The sequence below is a fragment of the Brassica rapa genome, chromosome A06 (genome assembly GCF_000309985.2).
Source record: "Brassica rapa cultivar Chiifu-401-42 chromosome A06, CAAS_Brap_v3.01, whole genome shotgun sequence".
In the NCBI taxonomy this organism is placed as follows: Eukaryota; Viridiplantae; Streptophyta; class Magnoliopsida; order Brassicales; family Brassicaceae; genus Brassica; species Brassica rapa.
In genome coordinates, this window is record NC_024800.2 from 20,158,498 (window position 1) to 20,179,821 (window position 21,324).

At 28.8% G+C, this 21,324-nt stretch overlaps 1 long non-coding RNA gene across 1 annotated transcript; it reads right to left on the minus strand.

Moving 5' to 3' along the window:
- Positions 1 to 3,882: 3,882 nt before the first annotated feature.
- On the minus strand, positions 3,883 to 21,209 carry LOC117125955. The gene is made up of 2 exons (XR_004448416.1): positions 13,300 to 21,209; positions 3,883 to 13,029 (listed from the first exon to the last, which is right to left on the minus strand). It is a non-coding gene; the product is annotated as an uncharacterized LOC117125955 (long non-coding RNA).
- Between the last annotated feature and the right edge of the window lie 115 nt (positions 21,210 to 21,324).

A 21,324-nucleotide genomic window follows, 5' to 3' on the forward strand; every position in this document is an offset into this window, starting at 1 on the left:
CATCTTAAAGCATGAAAACTTCTTCTTTAGGTAGATCCGGTTAGGTAGTGACTTTGTTTGATAGTCACGTTCCAGTGCCTTCCACATCCCTAGTGCAGTCGTCTCGTGCATAATCTTCCTCAGAATCACGTCTGATAGGCACGTGCTGAAGAGACTCCTTACTCTCAGATCCTTCTCTGATTTCTTTAAGTCAATCTTCACATCTGCAACTTCAACGGTCTTGGTTGAATCTGATGTGGTAGCTCCTTCCTCCAGGACTGAGAGTAGTCCTTGGATCTCTAGTTGCGCTAACATCTTGAATTTCCACAATCCAAAATCTCCCTTTCCATCGAACTTAATGACCTCGAACTTTCCCGGCGTTGGATCCATCCTCGTGGTGATTGCTTCTTCTCATGTTTCCTGCAGATAACGAGATACAATACCACAGTAACAATATCCAGAACCTTAAGCGAGATCAAATCAATATCAGATGCCTCGTTTCTATTCTAATGAGAAAGAAACACTCCCTGAGATTTTGGTTGAGATCTTTCGTAGTACTTTTGACGAATCTCTTTCGCCTCTTCCCGATCCTTCTGATTTCTTCGAGTTTCTTGATCCTTCCTCTGATCGCACTTGAACCGTGCTCTGATACCACTTGTGAAAGAATCTAGCTCGATCTTGGTTGTTCTCTCTCAATCTCTCTCAATACTCTCGTGTGTTTAACTCTCTATCTCTCGTGTGTAGGTCGCGACTCCGAATCACGATCAAGCAAAGCAAACGTAAACGAAAGCAAGAAAAGAGACGACACAAGCAACGTTTTAGAGTTTCCCTTCACACCGGGTACATCTGCTTCAGGATCGGAACCTGGTAATCCACTAGATCAGTGTTTACAGAAGCTTTCTCTCTCTACGAGCTACAATGGCACTCTATCACTAGCTGAAGAAGAAAGAGTTTGTTAGAGAGATAATTATCCTATGTTTCTCGTCTCACTCTTATACAAGAGCTAGACTTTTGGGCCTCAGTGAATCTACTCCGCGGCCCAGCTTCTGTCTTCCCGAGTTTCACTTATCATAAGCCCATTGGGCTCATAAGTCGAATACCAACTTCACAAAAACATAGAAAATTTGTTGGTTCAGATGGAAAAATAAGGTTGTGCACTAGATAAATTGTCTAGCTTCGCCCTTGCACAAGACTTTAAATATTGCCTTTTGATCATAAATCATAATCCTCCACAAGAAAAGAAAAAAAAAACTAATTCAAACTAGCCAAGAAACTGGAAGTGAACAAGGATTCATTCTTCTCAGAAACAGAGGAAAACATGAACAGCAACGAGAGATAACAAAAGAGAAGATAGAGAAAAAAGAGAGAGGTCAAGCAAGAGTAAATAATACACAATTATTGAGAGAATGAGTGCAGTTTTTGCCTATATACTTTCAAAACCAATGGAAAAAAATCTGGACTGAAAAATTTATTTTATAAAACGAAAAGCATTTGTGTTTAAAAAAAGACAAAAAAAAAAAAAAAAAAAAAAAACAAAACGAAAAGCATTTCCCCATGGGAAGCCCATTTTGAGCATTAGTTATTTATACAACCTTTTTGAGTTTTGAATCTTTTGATTGTGCCGCGGGCAAAATTCTTCCAACCTACTTTTTCTTTACTGTCATGACCATTGTTTAATATTCATATTCATTTTAATTTACTATAAGTTTCCTTTTTTTTTACACATCGTTTGATTTTGAACTAACCATTTTGATTATTTATCAGTTTTTAAACATTATCTGTTTCAAAAAAAAATTACGTACAAACTTGCAAAAAGTTTTTCCACGAGAAAAAAAAATGGTATAAAGAGAAAATAGTTCATATCTCATATCTGTATTAAATAAATGTGGATGTTAATTAAGGATAGCGTATAAGCCCAACAACTGAAGTGAGAACAATTTTCAGAAAATTATGGGATCCACGACAGCTAACCATGCACGCACGAGATATTTTTTATTAACAACCACGCGCTTATTATAAAGTGCGTGCGCTCACACTACCATATGACTATGTGGTAATATTGTTTTTATTGAAAAAAAGAACTATTATTTCTTTCCTCATAAAAACAAAGGTTAATTTTTCAAATAACTAATTTTAGACGCAAAATGAAAATCATAGCTATGATTTTAACATTATTAAGTCAATAATATTTTTTCCCAAGTCTCATCCGGTTTTATCATTTTTTATAACAATTTTTTTGTGAAAAAAATAAATGATAATGTTGATGGTAAAAAAACATATGAACCAAAAAAATCAAGAATGTAGCCGGTTAGAAAATCAAAGATCCTCAACAATGGAGTATGTACCGCGGTGGTTACCACAACGACAATGACGGAAGATGTGGTGGTGGTGATTACAACAACGGTGGTGGAAACTATGTAGTCATGGTTATGGATAATGAAGCGGTTGCATGTACATAAAAATGGTGATCTTTTATAACAAAGATTACTACGTTTGTGGCGGAGCTCGTGGTGATCACCGACATAATTAATGTAGATTGAAGAAAGAGACTATATAAATAGAATGGAACATATTAAATAGTCTAGTACATATTGTTTAAATTTTGAAATGTCTATGATTGCAAAGAAAGAGGTAATGTTTATCCCAACGTCAACCCAAAATTTCTATAAACTAAACCCAAAACACTAATCACTAAACCCTAAAAATAAAAATAAACCATAACTCAACTATCAAAATATGCACATAGTACATAATATGAACAATTATCAAAAACCAACAAAATAGCATATTACATATTTTTCAAATTTTGAAATGTTTATGATTGCAGTGAAAGAGTTAATGCTTACCCCAATGTTAACTCTAATCTTCCATAAACTAAACCCAAAACATTAATCACTAAAACCTAAAAAAATATAAACCCTAACTAAAATATCAAAATATGCACATTAACATAATATGAACTAGTGTCAAAATACAATAGTAACAAACACATTAGCATAATACATATTGTTCAAATTTTGAAATGTCTATGATTGTAGGGAAAAATGTAATATTTACCCAACGTCAACTCAAACATTTCATAAACTAAACTCAAAACACTATTTACTAAACCCTAAAAAAAAATATAAACTCTAGCCCAAATATTAAAATATGCACATAGTACATAATATGACGCATAATTAAAATAGAATAGTAACAAGCAAAATATTATACATATTATTCAAATAGCATAGTACAACCGGAAACTTACAGTACAAATGAGTGGTGGTGGTTAAGGCGGAAGAGGTAGTGACTGATATCAAAGAGATGATGGTTGTTTTGAAAAATGTGATGCCAAAAATATGAAAATGAGGATTACGGATTTGGTTACAAAGAAAAATTTGTGGTGGTGGTGGTTACATCAATGGTAGCGTTAACTGGAACGGTGATGATGACTACAAAGTAACTGGTGATTGTGGTTTTGGAAGAAACTGTAATGATAGATAGATAAAAGCACTATGATAATGGTCATGGTAAAAATGATGTGATATATGTGGATATAGAAGAAATAGTATTAATTAGAAGAGAAAAAGTTATTTCCATAAGAAAATAAAGCAAAAAATGATAGATAAATAATAAAAGCAATATAATATATATTGTAAAAATGTTAGAGACCTTTTATTTTTTAGTTAGATTCTTAATTATAATTTTTTTGAAGGCTAGTGAATGCAATTTCTCTAGAAACAGTTATTGTAGTATATCTTAAGACCATCTCTAATCCCCACTTTTTTTTTTACTTTTTGCTTCATTTTGAAGTAAGTTTTGCCTCAACCCTATTTCATTTTTTGCTTCGAAATGAAGTAATAAACAATGTTGATTCAAATTTGAAGATCTACTGTACATATCTTCATTTTTGTTGAGATGAATTTTTTCATTGTAAATTGGTTCTTAACTTTTATTTATTCTTATCTTTTGCCAAAATAAACTATATGCTTTAATATAATCCAATTAATTTCAAAATTTTGACTATTATTTTTATCTAATCAGATGTTTATATCAAAAAGCATATGAATATTTGTTTTTAAGAACTTTTTAACTCGATTTAAAAGAATCAAAGATAAATAAGCTCATTTATTATTCTAAACACTTTTGTTAATCAATTGTAGAAAAAAAAATATGTGGTGTTTTTATACAAATTATGATGTTTTATGTTTGTTTATTCATGTTATGTAATAAATTCATTATATGAGAATATTAAATTTATATGAAATAATAATTATATTGGATTATTGTTAAAAAAAATAGTTAGGTAAAATAAGTAAATAAAAAAGTATAAGGTGTCTATTAATAATTAATGATAAAGTGGAGATGAAATATAATTGGAATATTCTTTTTATTAGAAAGAAATGAAGTAAACCATTAGAGTGAATGTTGTTTCATTTTTTTTCATTTTGAAGAAAGTAAACTTTTGAAGATAAAAATGAAGTCAACTATTGGAGATGCTCTAAGGAAATATTCTTCAAATTTTACCGAAATTTCCATGTAAATCGAAATTTCCAAACGACTTAATAGTATATTTCGAACGATTCAGACAAAACAAAAAGTAAATTGCAGTTTAGCCGCTAATAAATTGAATTATCTTAACAGTTATATGTTTGCTCTTTGAACCAATTATTAGGAGTAGATCAACTGAACTAACCGACCAATTAGGATCATGAACCAAAACCGGTTGATTTGCGGATTCTTTCATTTACATGATAACTGGGCTACTGACGCTTCCTAGCCGTATATATCGGAAATCATTATAAACGGGCTACCAACCAATGGGTTTTAATGTAATAGCCGATTAAATATAGTTTCTTACTATTAGAGGCCCAAACAAGTGCTCCCTTTGCCCACTTGAGTGGAGGCCCGAATAATTGCCCTCTCTCCCATTTGGTGTACAAACTGCTCCAATCTCTCCTACTCGACTACTTCAGGGTAGAGATTATAGAGTATGTTTATTTTAAAATATCTAATAGTAATAACTACTAAGCATACACGAGCAAACAAATAACATTAGTGGTTCCAGTTTATACTATTATGCATTGACTTAGGCAATAAAAAACTACTGTGGCAAGCTGTCATTAGAGATGTGGAAGAATTTAGAAGATACGAATTAATTGTTAACTTGATTTGTAGCGTGAAATAAATAGTTTTGGACATGTGAATGTAAGATGAGATGTGACTCTTTGATGGATGATTCGTACAAAGCCTATAGTGAAAAACAAAATTAAATTAACAATATATCCAAAAATAGACATGATTAACTGAATCTGGCTCGTGTTCTCATAAAGCTCTCCTTCTATGTTGTAATAATTGAATTGGCCCACTCTTTTTTTATTTTTTATGTTCGTTCCATTGTTTTTGTTAAGTCGTTCCATTGCTCCCAAGTAAATGTACAGTAGGTATCGTGTCGAATTTGATTTTTGATGTCTCCTCAAATAAAAATAAAGATTCAAAAACTTTTGACTGATTGATTTCTCGAAAACTCGATTCTACAATGTAATTAGCGGATAGCTTTGGGTTTATTTCTTTTAACTGGAGCTTTGGGTTTATTATAACCGTGGATTTAAAAAGTTCTTCTTATGTATGTGTTTCTTTACATTATGAAACAAAAACGTTATTTAAATTGTTACCGGTTTCAAGTATTATCCAAGAGGTTTATAAAACAATACCCTTAAATAATTTTTTATAGGAGGGTTACCAATATTTTTTTATTAAATTAATAACCCTCCTGAACTTCATCTAATATTATTTTATAATAAAATATTTAATATAACATATAAATTTAATATTATTAAATAAAAATCGTTTTCAATTATATATAAAACTCATTAAGGGTATTGTTTAAGTTAATAAATTAGTGAATAAGTTAGAAATTAATGATAAATCAATAACCCAACCAAAAGTATAAAACCTAATAATAATATGACAAAAAAAAGAAAAATTAACTAAATATTTAATATAACATATAAATTAATATAATTAAAATAATATTCGTTTAAATTATATATAAGATTTAATAAGGGTATTTTTTAAGTAATAAATTAGTAACTCAATTAAAAACTAATAATAAATTAATGATTTACCTAAACCCTAATAAAAACATATATAAAACTTATCTTATTTTTAATATGTTTTTTGATAATTATATTATTTTATAATAAATTATTTAATATAACATATAAATTTAATATTATTAAATAAAAGTCGTTTTCAATTATATATAAAACTCATTAGGGGTATTGTTTAAGTAAATAAATTAGTGAATAAGTTAGAAACTAATAATAAATTAATAACCCAACCAAAAGTATAAAACCTAATAAAAATATGACAAAAAAATAAAAATTAACTAAATATTTAATATAACATATAAATTAATAAAATAAAAATAAAATTCGTTTAAATTATATATAAGATTCAATAAGGGTATTTTTTAAAGTAATAAATTAGTAACTCAACTAAAAACTAATAATAAATTAATGATTTAGCTAAACCCTAACTAATAATGTTTTAGCTAAACCCTAATAAAAACATGATAAATAAGTAAAATTGCCTAAAATTATGGATACGATGACAAATCAGCAAATTCACTTCTCAAATAATAGTATAGATTGGTTTTCGAATAGTTAAACAACTAGTATCTCAGCTTTAAGAAACAACTTTTTAATATGTTTTAAACAAGTCGAAGTATTTTTTTTTCTTTAATGACTAAAATGATTTGTTATCCTCAAAACTATAAAATGTAAATCGTTAGTTTTAATGTTTATACATATCATGCTATTTTATTAGTAATACTAATAGCATATTTATTTTATGTTATACCACTTAAAATCATATTCATTCCCAGTTAAGTTATTAGGCACTATCTACATTTATATTTATATATATATGTTTGATATCCAAGATTTCCTTGAATATTGATTTTCGCTGATCAAATATATTTTTCATAGTTCCTAAGAAGGATACAAAAATGTAGGCTTCTAATTATGACAAACACGCGCTTGTTGTGTGGAGCTGCAACTAACAACTTTTGATATAAAAACAACAATCGTATGATCAATCAGTAGGTCGAAACCAACAAAATATTTTCATTCATGATATACCTTTGTAATTTTTTCATATATATACCTGATCACTGAACCATTTAAGATTTTTATGGAGCATCTAATTAAATTAGCTAAAAATTATATGCTAAGGGCACAATGGCAGACTCAGAATCATCTTTAAGCGGGTCAGAGAATGTGGGTATTTGACCCAATATAACAATAATTTAGAAAAACAATGAAAAAGTGCACTACCTTAGTGTCGAGCTTGAATTATGGGGGGGTTAATAGATGGGGTAAGTAACCAAATGTTTTATAGAATCTTAAGTGTTACATGGTAAAAACTTCTTTATATAATTCTAACATGTGTCACCTGACACTCCATTTGTCCACATAGATCCGTATCTATAAGGACATCTCTAACCATGACACCAAATTTAGGTTTAAGTGTCATAATTTTTTTTGTCATCTCCAACCATGACACCAAATATCAGACCAAAAGTAATATTATATATTATTTGATGTTTTCAGTTTTAATAATTTTTATTTTTTTGTTATTTGTAATTGATAAATAATTATTTTACCATACTTTATTATGTTTGTTAAATTTTTGTAATTTTATGTTTATAAAATTTATTTACATTTATATTTTTGGATTTAACAATATTATACTTTTTATGTATTTATTTTATATAAAATATTATATTAAAATTACTAACTATTAATTATGAACAACACATAACAAACTAATATATTTATTTTATGTTTTGAGTGTTTATTTCAAATTTAATATGCATTTTAATCATATAATTATTAACTTCTATATTTTATAAAGTATAATTTAGTGATTTTTTTACTTTAAAATAAAATAAATCTATTTTAATTTTTAAAAATATTTTTTTTAAACAAATTATATATTCTAATTATGTTTATTACTAATTAATAATGATAATGACCTATATTATTAAATAAACACAATAGAATATGAATATTAAATATTTGGTGTGATGAATAGTGTTACACATACACTAAATTATGTGTAATACTATTTACTCTACACTAAATTTAATGGAATTGTATAATTTTTAGTGTCTCTTTGAAAATGAGATTATACCAAATTTGGTGTTCCATTGGAGTGCCTAGGACATATTTCTTTGTTTAAGATAAACAACCCGCCGCCGGTTTGATATACTGCTTTGTGGAGTATTATTTTAAGTTGCGACTCGTAAATTCAGAATAAACGGGAATGATCTTTTGCCCTTCTTTTCACGTAAAGTGCAAAATGTATAAATTTAGTTCGCACAAAGAAATATGTGAGTATAAATATCATGACGACATCAGTATAGGTAATAGGGGAGAGTCGACGAGATAAAACCGGGGGACCCGAGACGTGTGTATATGTGAGTCTATGCTCAAATTTAAAGTTATGATAGTGAAAAGTTATATGGACCAATTAAATGCCGTTAATAAAATGCCATAATACATAGCATGATTGCAAAGGCATATCGACGAATAAAAATATAATGAGTGTGACATGCTGACTATTCGTGAGCTCTTACTTTAACGTACACATATATGTGGAACGGATCGAGAATATGACGTTGCCATTTAACTGCTTTCTTACTCATACGCAGTCCAGTCCAGTTACAATATATCTACTGGATGTATGTTAACGACATTGGTAACAAAACGATGAAAATATTTTAAACGGTTATCAGCTTACTTTTCTTATTAGTTATTTTATATTAGTGATTGTATAAAATGCAGGTTTTGGAATGGATGAAAATGGGTTTGTCGTACATATACCTTTATGTATATGCTATTCTTTGATTGATTTAGTTTGAGTTAATGGTTGAACTCATAGATAACTCAAAATTATCACCAATCATGCATTAATTTTTTTTTTAAGTTTGAGATATCATGTATTTTGGCAAGGGTACAATTTTGAATTACGCTCTTTGTAAAATTGTTAAATCAAAACTTAATGTAACATCATGACTAATCCCATGTTTTAGAGTTGAAGTACAATTATAACTAAAGTTTATGTCTAAAGTACAAGTGAAAATAATAAATTCGAAACACACCACGTATGAAAAGCTTTATATTATACGTTTTGGAATTTTTTGTTTGTAAATAAAATATTATTTATATTTCCAAAACCACCTTAGCAATATCTTATTCTTATTTCTGGAAATCTATTTAACAATAATATGCAATTTCACCTGATTTTGTGTTAGACACAGATTTTTAATGGAAAATTTCCAAAAATACCACATTTATAATACTACTTTTCATTTTTACCTTAACCACTTTTATCATCACTTTTGAAAAAGAAAAAAAAAACATTTACAATAATATGCCAGGAACAGTTTCTGCTATGAACATTACCGTATGGACCCTTCTCTGGTTTTTGATAAGGCCTTTGAAGAAGCAGAAACTTCGCGAGGCTTGAATTCGACACAAGCTCCACCTAATCACCCAGCTGAACCTTCTTCGGTGCTTCCCTTGCGCTGGTGTAGACCACCGAGGAACTGGCTGAAATGCAATGTAAGTGCTTCTTGGGGATCTCATAATCGTATGGGCGGTGCAGCATGGATCGTGCGAGACGCTGGTGGTATCCCTCTATCACATAGTAGACGAGCATTCTTTGGTCACACTTCGAATATAGAAGCAGAACTCCAGTCTCTTTTGTGGAGTATTCGCGCGCTTATTGACTTAACAATCAAATGGGTAATCATTGAGTCCTCACTCACTCAAGTTCGAGAGGCGCTTCTCAAACCCCATGAGTACCCGGAATGGCGACATCTGATTGATACCATTAGTGTCTTATTGAATGAATTTGATGGAGTGAGTTTGGAACATGTAGTTGCTAGCAGAAACAGGATCGCCAATTCTATTGCACTAAGTGTGACAAGAGATCATCGCTACCAATCTTACGTAGCTACAGGTGGTCCAACATGGCTGAGTTCCCTATTACGAGAGGAGGAGTTGAATTTGGTGGTTCGTGTGTAAAATCGTTGGAACTTAGCTGCGGTGGGCCCTTGCTCCTTTAACTGATCGTGGTCTTGGTTATTATTTACAGCACCTACTGGTGTTTTTCTTATTCTTATCTTCTTTCCTTTTATTTTCTCCTCAATCCTCTGTTTGGAGGTGTGTGTTGCTTTTGGGGGGACGTTGTATTACTACTCTTTACACCATTGATTGAATCCAGCGTCAAAAAAAAAAAATCTAGACAGAAGATTTAGAGTTGAAAGGTGGGATAGAGTTTTCGAAATATGGAGTTTAAGATTCTAATAAATATATAAATTAATACTAAAAATTTTTAAAAATAATTTCAAAAATGACATTCGAATTTCACAAAGAAAACTTGAAAAAACAAAATTCAAACTTTTAAATTTTTTTAATAAAAAGTAAGAATTTGGAAAATTATAATTCAAAAATATTTTTAAAAATATTTTACTTTTTTATTTAAATAATTGTTTATTTTATATATATAGAGCAATGATATGAAGTCTTTTGCCTCTTAATGAATAAAATATTTTTGAAAATGTCTTTTTAGTGGTGGTAAACATGAATAATGATAACAACAATGTCGTAAACATGGAAATTTCCTATTTTTAGTTCTCTTTCTTGTTCTTATTTTTGTATTATTAACTTTAAATTATTATTTTATAATTATTATTTTACATAATCTTATTAGTTGTAAATTTTATTTGGAATGGAAATTTATAAATTATTTTGTTATTGATATCGGATAAATATTATAATCAGTAAGTATGGTTTTTATAAAATATATATTTCAACTTAATTTTTGTTAAAATTTATTTTATACATATTAAGAATAAATAAAAAAATTATTATTTATTTAAAATAGGTTATGTTTTTTGTTATTAATAATAATTTACTATCTTATGTTTATATTTATTTTTATTGAAAACTATACTACAATTTATGCATCAGAAAGTTTACATGTCATCAAAAGTTTTCAGTAATCTGGACATTGATCCTATGGATACGCTTAAATGGGCGAAAACAAAATTCACACTTTGGGCTGAGGCACATATATTGAACGAACAGAGGATAATACCACAAGTTGCGGTTACGACTCTGCCGCCAATTCCAAGAAGATGGTGTTAAACAGATAGTTCCTGGAAAGAGGGTGATATCTTTTCCGGACAAGGTTGCCTCAATACTCTATAAGGATTTGATGAACTGTTAGGGGCGAGAAATGTTCGGGCTAGCCTCTCTCCTCTTCATGCGGAGATGGAAGCGCTATTATGGACAATGGAATGCATGAGGAGTTTACGGCAATTTCAGGTTACGATTGCAACAGATTGTTCTCAATTGGTGAAGATGGTTTCGAAACCAGAAAAATGGTCAGCTTTTGCAAATTATTTAGAAGATATCAAGACCCTGAAAGAAAGTTTCCTCCGATCATAGATCATCTATGTACCAAGGACGCAAACTTCAAAGGCGGATAGTCTAGCACGCAGTATTAGGGTGCAACTGTCTTTCGTCGTTCACATAGATGCAGATCATCCAGTTTGGTTCACAGAGTCTGTATAAGCTGATGACACAAAAAAAAATTTGAAAAGTAGTTTTGCTGGTTTGTCATGTTTTCCATGATTTTAGATATTTTTTTAGGAGAATTTTCATGTTTACTACATTGTGGATACCATTATTCATGTTTACCTTCACTAAATAAACATTTTCACAAATACTTTCTTCATTAAGTGACAAAAGACGCTTATACTATTGTTTTATATATATATTACATTATTATTTTATAAATATATATTTTTGGAATTATACGTTTTCCAATTCGAACTTTTTATACTTTTTGAATTTTTTTCGAATTTTTCTTTTTCGCTTTTTTCAAATTTTATTTTTGAAGTTCGAAAAAAATTGAAACTTTTTTAAAGAATTTTTTTTAAAATTAAAGTAGTTATTATATATTTATTAGAATCTCGAACTCCAATTTTCAAAACCCTATCTCACTCTCAACTCTAAACCATAAGTCTAGATTATTATACGCTAGGGTTATAAGTGTCTTTTTACATCTTAAAAGTGAATGTAAAAGTGGTTAAGGTAAACATGAAAGTGGTATTAGGAATGTGGTATTTTTGGCAATTTTTCTTTTGCTTATTTTCATTTTTTTTATTAATTTTTATCTCAGTCATTAATTTAAATCAGTTATTTTGCTGATTTATTAATTTAATAAGTTTTTTCTGACTAATTTAACAGAAATTATAAGAAATACCACAAGTTAAGTACAAATTTTCAAAAATATCATCAATCAAAAAAAAATAATAACATTTTGGGTTATGCTTTAGTGATTATTGTTAAGGGTTTATTATTAACGGGTTGGGGTTGTAATTATAAATGTTCTATAAATATTTTAAAAATTAACTTAATGTTATTTTATCACAAATTTAGGATATTGGAGAAAATAGTCATTCATTAATGGTAAATTTGAAAAGTGGTATCAAACTTGTGGTTGAATTAAAATTTCTCCTTAATTTAAATATGTGATTTTGCTGATTTGTTATGTTTTCCATAATTTTAAGTAATTTTTACTTATTTGTCATGTTTTTATTAGTTTTTATCTGAATCAATAATTTATTAATATAAAAAATAAATTTTTAAAATTTAATTAGAATTATATTTAATCTGATTTTGATGAGTTAGGACCAATTCTTATTTGTCATATGTAATGTAAGAGATTTTAATTAGTGAAAATTCTGTCATATATAAATAATAAATACTAAGGAAATTGCTAAAAAATACAATTTTCAAAGTATCACTTTCATGTTTACACTAACCACTTTTACCCTCATCTTTAACGAAGGGTAAAAGACATTTATAACCCTTGGATTAACTTTGACAAAAAAACATATGGTTAACAAATCTAAATTTAAAACATCAACTCTAAACCATGAAACATCAACTCTAAACCCTAAGCCCCGAAACATCAACTCCAAACCTAAACCCAAAACTTCAAATCTAAAACCTAAAATATTAACTCTAAACCTAAACATAAACCCTAAATCCTAAATCTAAACTTAAAACATCAACTCTAAACCTTAAATCATCAACTCTAAACCCAAAACCATGAAACATCAACTCTAAACTTTAAACCATGAAACATCAACTCTAAACTTTAAACCCTGAAACATTCAAATCTAAACCCTAAAACATCAACTCTAAACCCTAAACGTAAACCTTAAACCCAATATTTTTCTGAAATTCGAACCCTAAACCTTTAAATCTAAACCCTAAAACATCAACTCTAAACCCTAAACATAAACCCTAAACCCCAAAAACCTAAACCTTCAAATCTAAACCCTAAACATCAAATCAACTCTAGGGTTTTAGGGTGTTGGGTTTAGAGTTGATGTTTTAGGGTTAATTTTTTGGGGTTTAGGGTTTAGTGTTGATATTTTAAGGTTTAGTGTTGATGGTTTAGGATTTAGAATTGAAGTTTAGGGTTTAGGGTTTAGAGTTGATGTTTTAGGGTTTAAAGTTGAATGTTTAGGGTTTAGAGTTGATGTTTTAGGGTTTAAAGTTGAATGTTTAGGGTTTAGAGTTGATGTTTCAGGATTTAGGGTTTAGAGTTGATGTTTCAGGGTTTAGGGTTCGTATTTCAAAAAAAAGTATAGGGTTTAAGATTGATGGTTTGGGGTTTGTATTTCAAAAACAAATATAGGGTTTAGGGTTCGTATTTCAAAAACAAATATAGGATTTAGGGTTTAGAGTTGAGTTTTTGGGTTTAGGGTTAGAATTTCGAAATAGTATAATTCAAATAAAATAAAAAAATTATTTTTTATTTTTATCTATTTTTTATTTATTTAAATATTTATTTATTGTATATATAAAGGACAAAAGTATAATAGTTTTTTGCCACTTAATGAAGAATGTATTTTTGAAAATGTCTCTTTAGTGGTAAACATTAAATTTCTCTTTAGTGGTAGACACAAAAACTCATATGGTAGTTTCTTTTTATAATTTGTGCAATTCTTTCAAATAGTCATTTTTTAGTTTTTGTCACAAAAATAGTTTTCAATAAGGATAATGACCAAAATACCTCTTTTATTTTGAAAATTTTAATTTTTTTATTTTTTTAAATCTGAAAACCTATCCTAAAAACCTCATCCCTTAACTCTAAATCCTAAGTATAGATTAGTTAACCATTGGGTATAAATGTATTTTTACTCTTTAATAAAACTTCTTTTAGTCATTTTTCTCATTGAGGACTATTGTTGTGATAAAAACCTAAAAAAGTTATCCTAAGAAATTTTTCATCTCACAATTATGAAAGAAGTAAAAATTATAAGAGAAATTCTCTAGGATAATCTTTTTAAACTTTTGTCACAAAATATTTCTCGATGAAAAAAACGACCAAAAGAAGATCTTATTAAAGAGTAAAAATACATTTATACCCTAGGGTTAAATAATCTATATATACTTAGGGGTTAGAGTTATGGGGTGGAATTTTGAGGATTGATTTCAAATTTTAAAAAATTAAAAATTAAAATTTTCAAAATAAAAAGGAGCTATTTTGATCACTTTTCTTATTGAAAGTTATTTTGTGACAAAATCTTAAAAATAGCTATTTGAGATAATTGTCTAAAACTTATTTACCGCAAGTGTATTTAAATGATTTTATCTGAGATAAATGACCTATTTCCACACCCGAAGTATCATATAATAACACAGTTCTATACGATTTTTCAACCTCGGCCTAATTCAACATATTAAAAGTATTAAAACATATTTCTCCCCAATCCAAAAGATCAAAACCCGTATCTCCATAATATATTAAGTAGGAACTAAAATCCACACAATCTGATTTAGATCGGTTTACTATTCAAAAATTTGAAACTTAACCAATGGCTAACCTAATTGAATCGATACGATCTGATTTTAAAAATTTACCAAAGTCTGATTGAGAATTAGGTCAGGTTTGTATTTGGATCTCATGTTGGCTCGGGTTTTAAATTCGGTCCAAAACATACTAACTTGGTATTGGTTTACGTTCAAACCATTTAAACCAAGTCAAACATTCATTTATAGGGATATGAGTTTCGATCTTTCTGACTGGGGAGAAATAAGTTTTAGTACTTCTAATATGTGGAACTAGGTCGAGATTGAAAAATTGTGTGAAATTATTACTATATGATATTTTTGGTGTGGAAATAGGTCGTTTATCTTTTTATTCTGTGATCGCGGGAAGTCATCTAGTAAACTAGATACATTCAGATATTATTTTTGAATTTGTGATTTAGTCATTTCCAGTGTATTTTCTAAAATAGAGATGAAAATTTTCTATAATAAATATAGATAAAAATATAGATTGTTATTTCTTCCCTATATAGAAGAAAAATAGCAATTTCCATTTTCTATAAAATAGAGATGAGTTTGTGCAGTTTTGGTTTTAAAATATTATTGTCGATGCAAAATAATAATGAACTAAAAGCAATTTTAAAGATAAATTTGTGGCTTTCAGCATACACAATTAATTTCCAGCTGAATTTTTAATTTGATTCTTTTTTCGTGAATACCAAATACGTATATTAAAGTAAAGAGCTTAAACGATTATAACCAAAGATGACCTTAAAATAAGACGAAAGATAGGTGGTAAAAGAGAGAATAGACTTGTATAAAAACTTCACTTGAAATCTTAAACCCACGATTTGAAAGAATAAAAATATCAGGTTGATACCGTTATTGAAGTATCCAACAATGGGATTTGAAAACGGCTGAAAACCGTCTTTGATAATGCTCGCTTCGCTTGAGAGAGAAGTATTCTCATCTCTTCGAAGGAAAACTGAGATGTTGGTTGTTTCTCCATTACATTTCTGGTGAGATACAGTACAGCCCATGAACTCATGTTTTAGAATAGTCGTTGGGAAAGATAAATGATGTAATTTGATTCATAATTTATTTTATATTTTTAATCGTACGGGTAATCTAGCTGGGGTCTTCAGTTTCTCCAATAGTTCGACTAGCAATTTGCACATATGTAGTGTAAACCAAATCTAAGAGGCATGGGTCTTAACATCGTTAGATAAACATTTCTCGGTTTTTCCAAAGTGTATTCCTCTTGTATTACTCTAAAGTTTACTCCAAAATAGTATAACTCCAAAATAGAGTTGGGTTTTACTCCAATATATTACTCTATTTTTTACTCCAAAAAAATATTTTTTTTTTCATTTAATTAATAATTATTAGTAGTACCTTCAACTTATAAAAATTTAACAATTAACACAACTTTTTTATTTTTACAAAATTTCCATAATAATATATTTTATTTAATTAAGTATTTATCATTAAAAATATAACTAGAGATTATCTTTCAATTACAATTCATGCAGTTTTTATCATATGCAATTTTTCAAATTCAAAAATATTTATATGCATTAAAAGAACATAAAGAAAAAACAAAGTTTTGTTTTGTTATTTGAATTATGTATTGGGTCCTATTGTTTGTGCATATATCAAGTTCAACAAGTACAAATGTTATCAATCAAAATTTTGACCTACAAGATTAAAAAAACTCATCGGTTCCGTATGAATAATACTTCACCGATTTTGGTAGTTTCAAAAACAATTTACCAAATTAATTATTAAATTACTTATTTATATTATATTATTTATTCTTAGTTTTGACTTTTATGAGTTTATGCATATTTTATGTAAACTATTAAATAATCTTTTGCAGAATATTATATTTTTTTATGCTATTATATTATTTTATGTATGAAATAAAAAATTAAAAATTAGAAGGACCATTTCATAAATAGAAAAAGTTCAACTCCAAAATAGAGTAATGGGTAAGATTATTCTATAAATGGAGTAACCCTAACTATTACTCCATTTTGGAGTTGAATATGGAGTAGGTTAGAGAAGATTTTACTTCATAATTAAGTTTGAAGTAAAAAATGGAGTAGGGTTAGAGATGCCCTTAGTCATCCCTTTACCCTAAATGTTTTATTTGTTAACGTGCTTAACCTAAATTGTATAATTAAAGAATTCAAGTATATAACTTAGGCGTCCACAAACGGGCCCGAAGAAAGAAAAATGTCCTTTCCAAGTGTATAATAAAAAAGGAGTGAACAACGAAAAGTGAAAAGCGGTTTTGATGAGAGAATATTGATAAACTATGGGCTGTCCACCGATTTCATGCAATGCAAACAAAATCTCCCTACGTACGATAAAAATAAATTATTATTCAGTTTTGAGAAAAATATAGATTTTCAATCAACTATACATTTTTTAGCTACAGATTCTCAAATCTCAATCAGGTCAAATAATTGGACATTGGCGCATTGATATATATATTTTATAGCTGCTAGGAAAATTCCTAAATCATTTGAAAATTCTTTTCGGTATATTTAATATATACGGTATTCACTATAAAGAAAAAAGACATAACTGTGGTCTTCTAAACTAAAATGGTATTAAATCGACCTGGTATGATTATAAAATGAATCGAGGAATTGTCCTTAATTAGACAATAATATGCTTTCTTGCGAAAGTCAAAATAACTGTTCCCCAAAATTAAAATAAACCATGTGAACATGAAAAAAAAAACATTTTCTGCATCAAAATCTGCATCTGCACAGCATCCCCTGATTTAAGCTTATTCTCTATATGACACACCATGTATTATCATTATTAAAATAAACTGTAGTCCATAAGCTTTTCCAAATTAATAACAAATCACATTTTGTCAGTAAGTATAATTGTTAAATTTTGTTTTTAGGAACAACTATTTTCTTTCATATTTTTATTTTTGGAGCATACGGAAAAGATGCCTGGGTCGCCTAGCGATGGTAACATGGACACGTGGATGCTTTAAAAAGAGACACGTATGATAATGCTTGGAGAATTCACGTGGTCTTGGCCCCTTCTCTTTGTCATACATTCACCTTGAGAACCGAATCAGGTCAATCTTTGTTTATGTTTAACCTTCCTTTTTCTTGTTATGCTCCAAATGCTAAATTAAGAATTATCTTAAAATAAAATAAGACCAAACTACTTAGATTAAGAGAGAAGTTGAAATCCGGTTCAACTATAGATTCATTAGCTGGTAATCAAAGTGCACTCGTTATTAGCTGGCAGTGAGTACCAGTAGTCCAGTACTATCAGTTACTTTATCCTCTCTCTAGTTTTAACATCTAGAAGTTAAATATTTCCTTTACGTAGATGAGAATCAAATATGCTAAACTAATATTTACAATAATTTCAAACCATCCCAATCGTCGAAATTTCATAGATCCAGCAAGGGTTTTGAGTCTTTTGACTTATGATTATAATACAAAGAGAAGTTAATAAAAATGACGAGTACGTACAGAAGAAGACGAAGTTATAATTAAATCTTGCCGAGCAGCGTTTTGGTTAGTCTAGTCATGTGAAGAGGAAGAAGAAGATCATTAATTAGGGACAGGGTCATGATACAGTTGATGACAGTTCACTGAATCTCAATGTGCCCCCACAAACTCTCACGTATATCACAGTCTTCCGAATACAAACAAGCCTCGATCCATTCCACATACTTGTCCGTCTCATCTTCTTCCTCGCATCGCTCATCTTGTATAATACTAATGAACATGTATATCCTATACACGTATTAAAAAGTCTATAAAAATACTTGTACTCATTTGTCGATGTGTGACCATAGAGAAACATATGTCGACAACACATAAGTTTAAACTAAGTTTTGGCAGATAAGTAAACTGTTACGTACCACTACAAAAAAAAAGATGAATTGTATCATTTAATTTGCGTGACAAACTTAAATGATACTATTTTGAATCGTTTATTTATAAGTGAAACAAAAATAAATAATTTAGCATTACTTTAAATAACTGATGTTAATATTAACTAATTTAGCATCAGGTCAATAAATTGATATAATTTATTCTAATTTGTATCTAATTTGCATCACTTTAACGAAACTGATATTATTATATAAAATTATATCAATTAAACAAAGTGATGTCAATTATTTGCATCACCACTTTCATAGTCATTTATTTAAATGTTAATTACTACAAAAAAATTTAGATCATTTATAACTAATACAAATATATAAAATAAATGATGTAAACTAACCTTTTTGTAGTGTATGAGTATTTTTTTTGTAACACTGTTACGACTATCCATTCTTACCAATTTAGTCTAATTTACATGAGAAAATAAAATGTTTTGTGCTCGAAACAATATGTTTGCAAAAACATCCACACGGGCATTAAGCACATAAAAATATGATAAAACACTAAGAACTCAAAAATATACACGTAATAAATAAAAACATCCACTTCCGAAGGAAAGATCAGCCAGACTTCCGGATTCTTTGTTTGTTTAACTTGTTTTCAGCAACTATAGATGGTGGTCATACCAAAAAAAAAATATAGATGGTGGATAAAACAATATGTTAAATTGTAAATGCATGCATGCAGACTCAGTTTATTTATGTTTTTACTTATGGAAATATTTCATATGGAGTGCATATGCATGCCCTATAAGATTAATCAAAGAATAATGTTTCAGAAATAATACTTTTTCGTTTTGGTTTAGGTCAGGGAATTTTGAAATACTTTAAATGTTATTATTTTCAAATTCTATACATATGTGTATATACTCATGTATTATATCAATGTAAGTATATATATTACTTAAATATAGATTGAGAGTGAGTGAACTGAAAGGACGAGAGAGGCCTTAGACAGTTTGTTTGTTTTCGTGAACATGGAGCTCCCTTTGCCATGTGCTTTTTCTTTTTTTCTATTCCTTTATTTGTTTATTTACTTTCTTTAAGTTTTGTTTTTACGGTTTTATATACGAGAATGGCACTGAAGATGGAGCAAGAAGTTCACATGCATGCAAACATAAAAAATTACACATGAAATCAAAAAGCTACATTCTAGGCATATGCGTGGTTTTCCACGGATATAACCACGCATATATATAATATATTTTTAGCAGTCAAGTATTCATATATTTAAGCAGTCCAGTAGCTAGATTTGCTTCTATAAGTGTAGTTTTTGATTTAACCCTTTTAGTCTCACATTTGCTAATTTACCCCCCTACCAAGTTGATGGCAAACGAAAATTCTGAAAGTTCCAATTTTTTCGGTGATTTGTTTAGAATAACCGCAGCAAGTAGCCTTCTAATTATGAAAATTTGACTTTAAAAGCGCAATTTTAAAGAATAAACGTCAATATCAAACGTAAGACAAATATGAAAGTAGGGCAATTATTTCTGCGGCCTATGCTATGCATTAAAAAAAGCCCGGATTACTATTCACAAACATTACCTTGATTTAAGGGTCAAATTGCAATTAAAATCAAACTTGATGCTGATTTTCGAATTAAGGCAAGATTTAGACGCAATTATTTGCGTATACACAATAGACAACTACGTGTGCTTATGTGACCAGATATTAGTAATTTTCTCTCAGACTTCATCATTAATTTTAAATATAGAAAAATATCAGACAAATACACATAAATACATAAAGCACGAAGGGGGTAGAAAATGTTGATCCGTTTTGGTCGAGACACGAAATTTGTGGGATCAAAGCTTTCCGGCAATGAAAGGGAATGAATCAACGTATACTCTCTTTCTTGTTGCTTGTCAATTACGTACAAATAATTATTAGATTCATTACGGTTTGATAAAAAAAATACATCTTGAGGATACCTATTGTAAAGAGATTAATTTACAGCGTCTTCTTTAACCACTAATACTAAGGAATTGTGTAAAATATAAATTGTCCGTCTTCATTTAAACTAGAAATATATGAATGTTTTATCGTATTTATTTCGACATAGAAATCTATCTACGTACAGTACACAACGGACAAAGAGGTATATTCAAAACTGAAACAAGTATGAGTTATAATCAAACGGTTGCAAAAGAAGAATTTAGGACAAAACATAAATCTATCAACGAAAGATTCAAATTTTGGTATGAATTAAGTTGTCGTCTGCTTATGCAGACTTATGATATTATGCTTTAGGTCTCACTTAAAAATCCAAAACATAACTATTTATCATTATTATATTTTGGCAGAATTAGTTGGTTTCAGCTTAGATATCTACGGTTAATCCCAAAAAGATAGATATTATATTGTAGAACTATGACCGACGAATTTATAGAATTTCTAAAAAAGCTAACCCCACATACTACCATAATATAAACCATTAAACTAAAACCTCTTGTATAATTTGTTTCTCAACTTTCTACAAACGAGTGTTAATTTTTTTTTTTA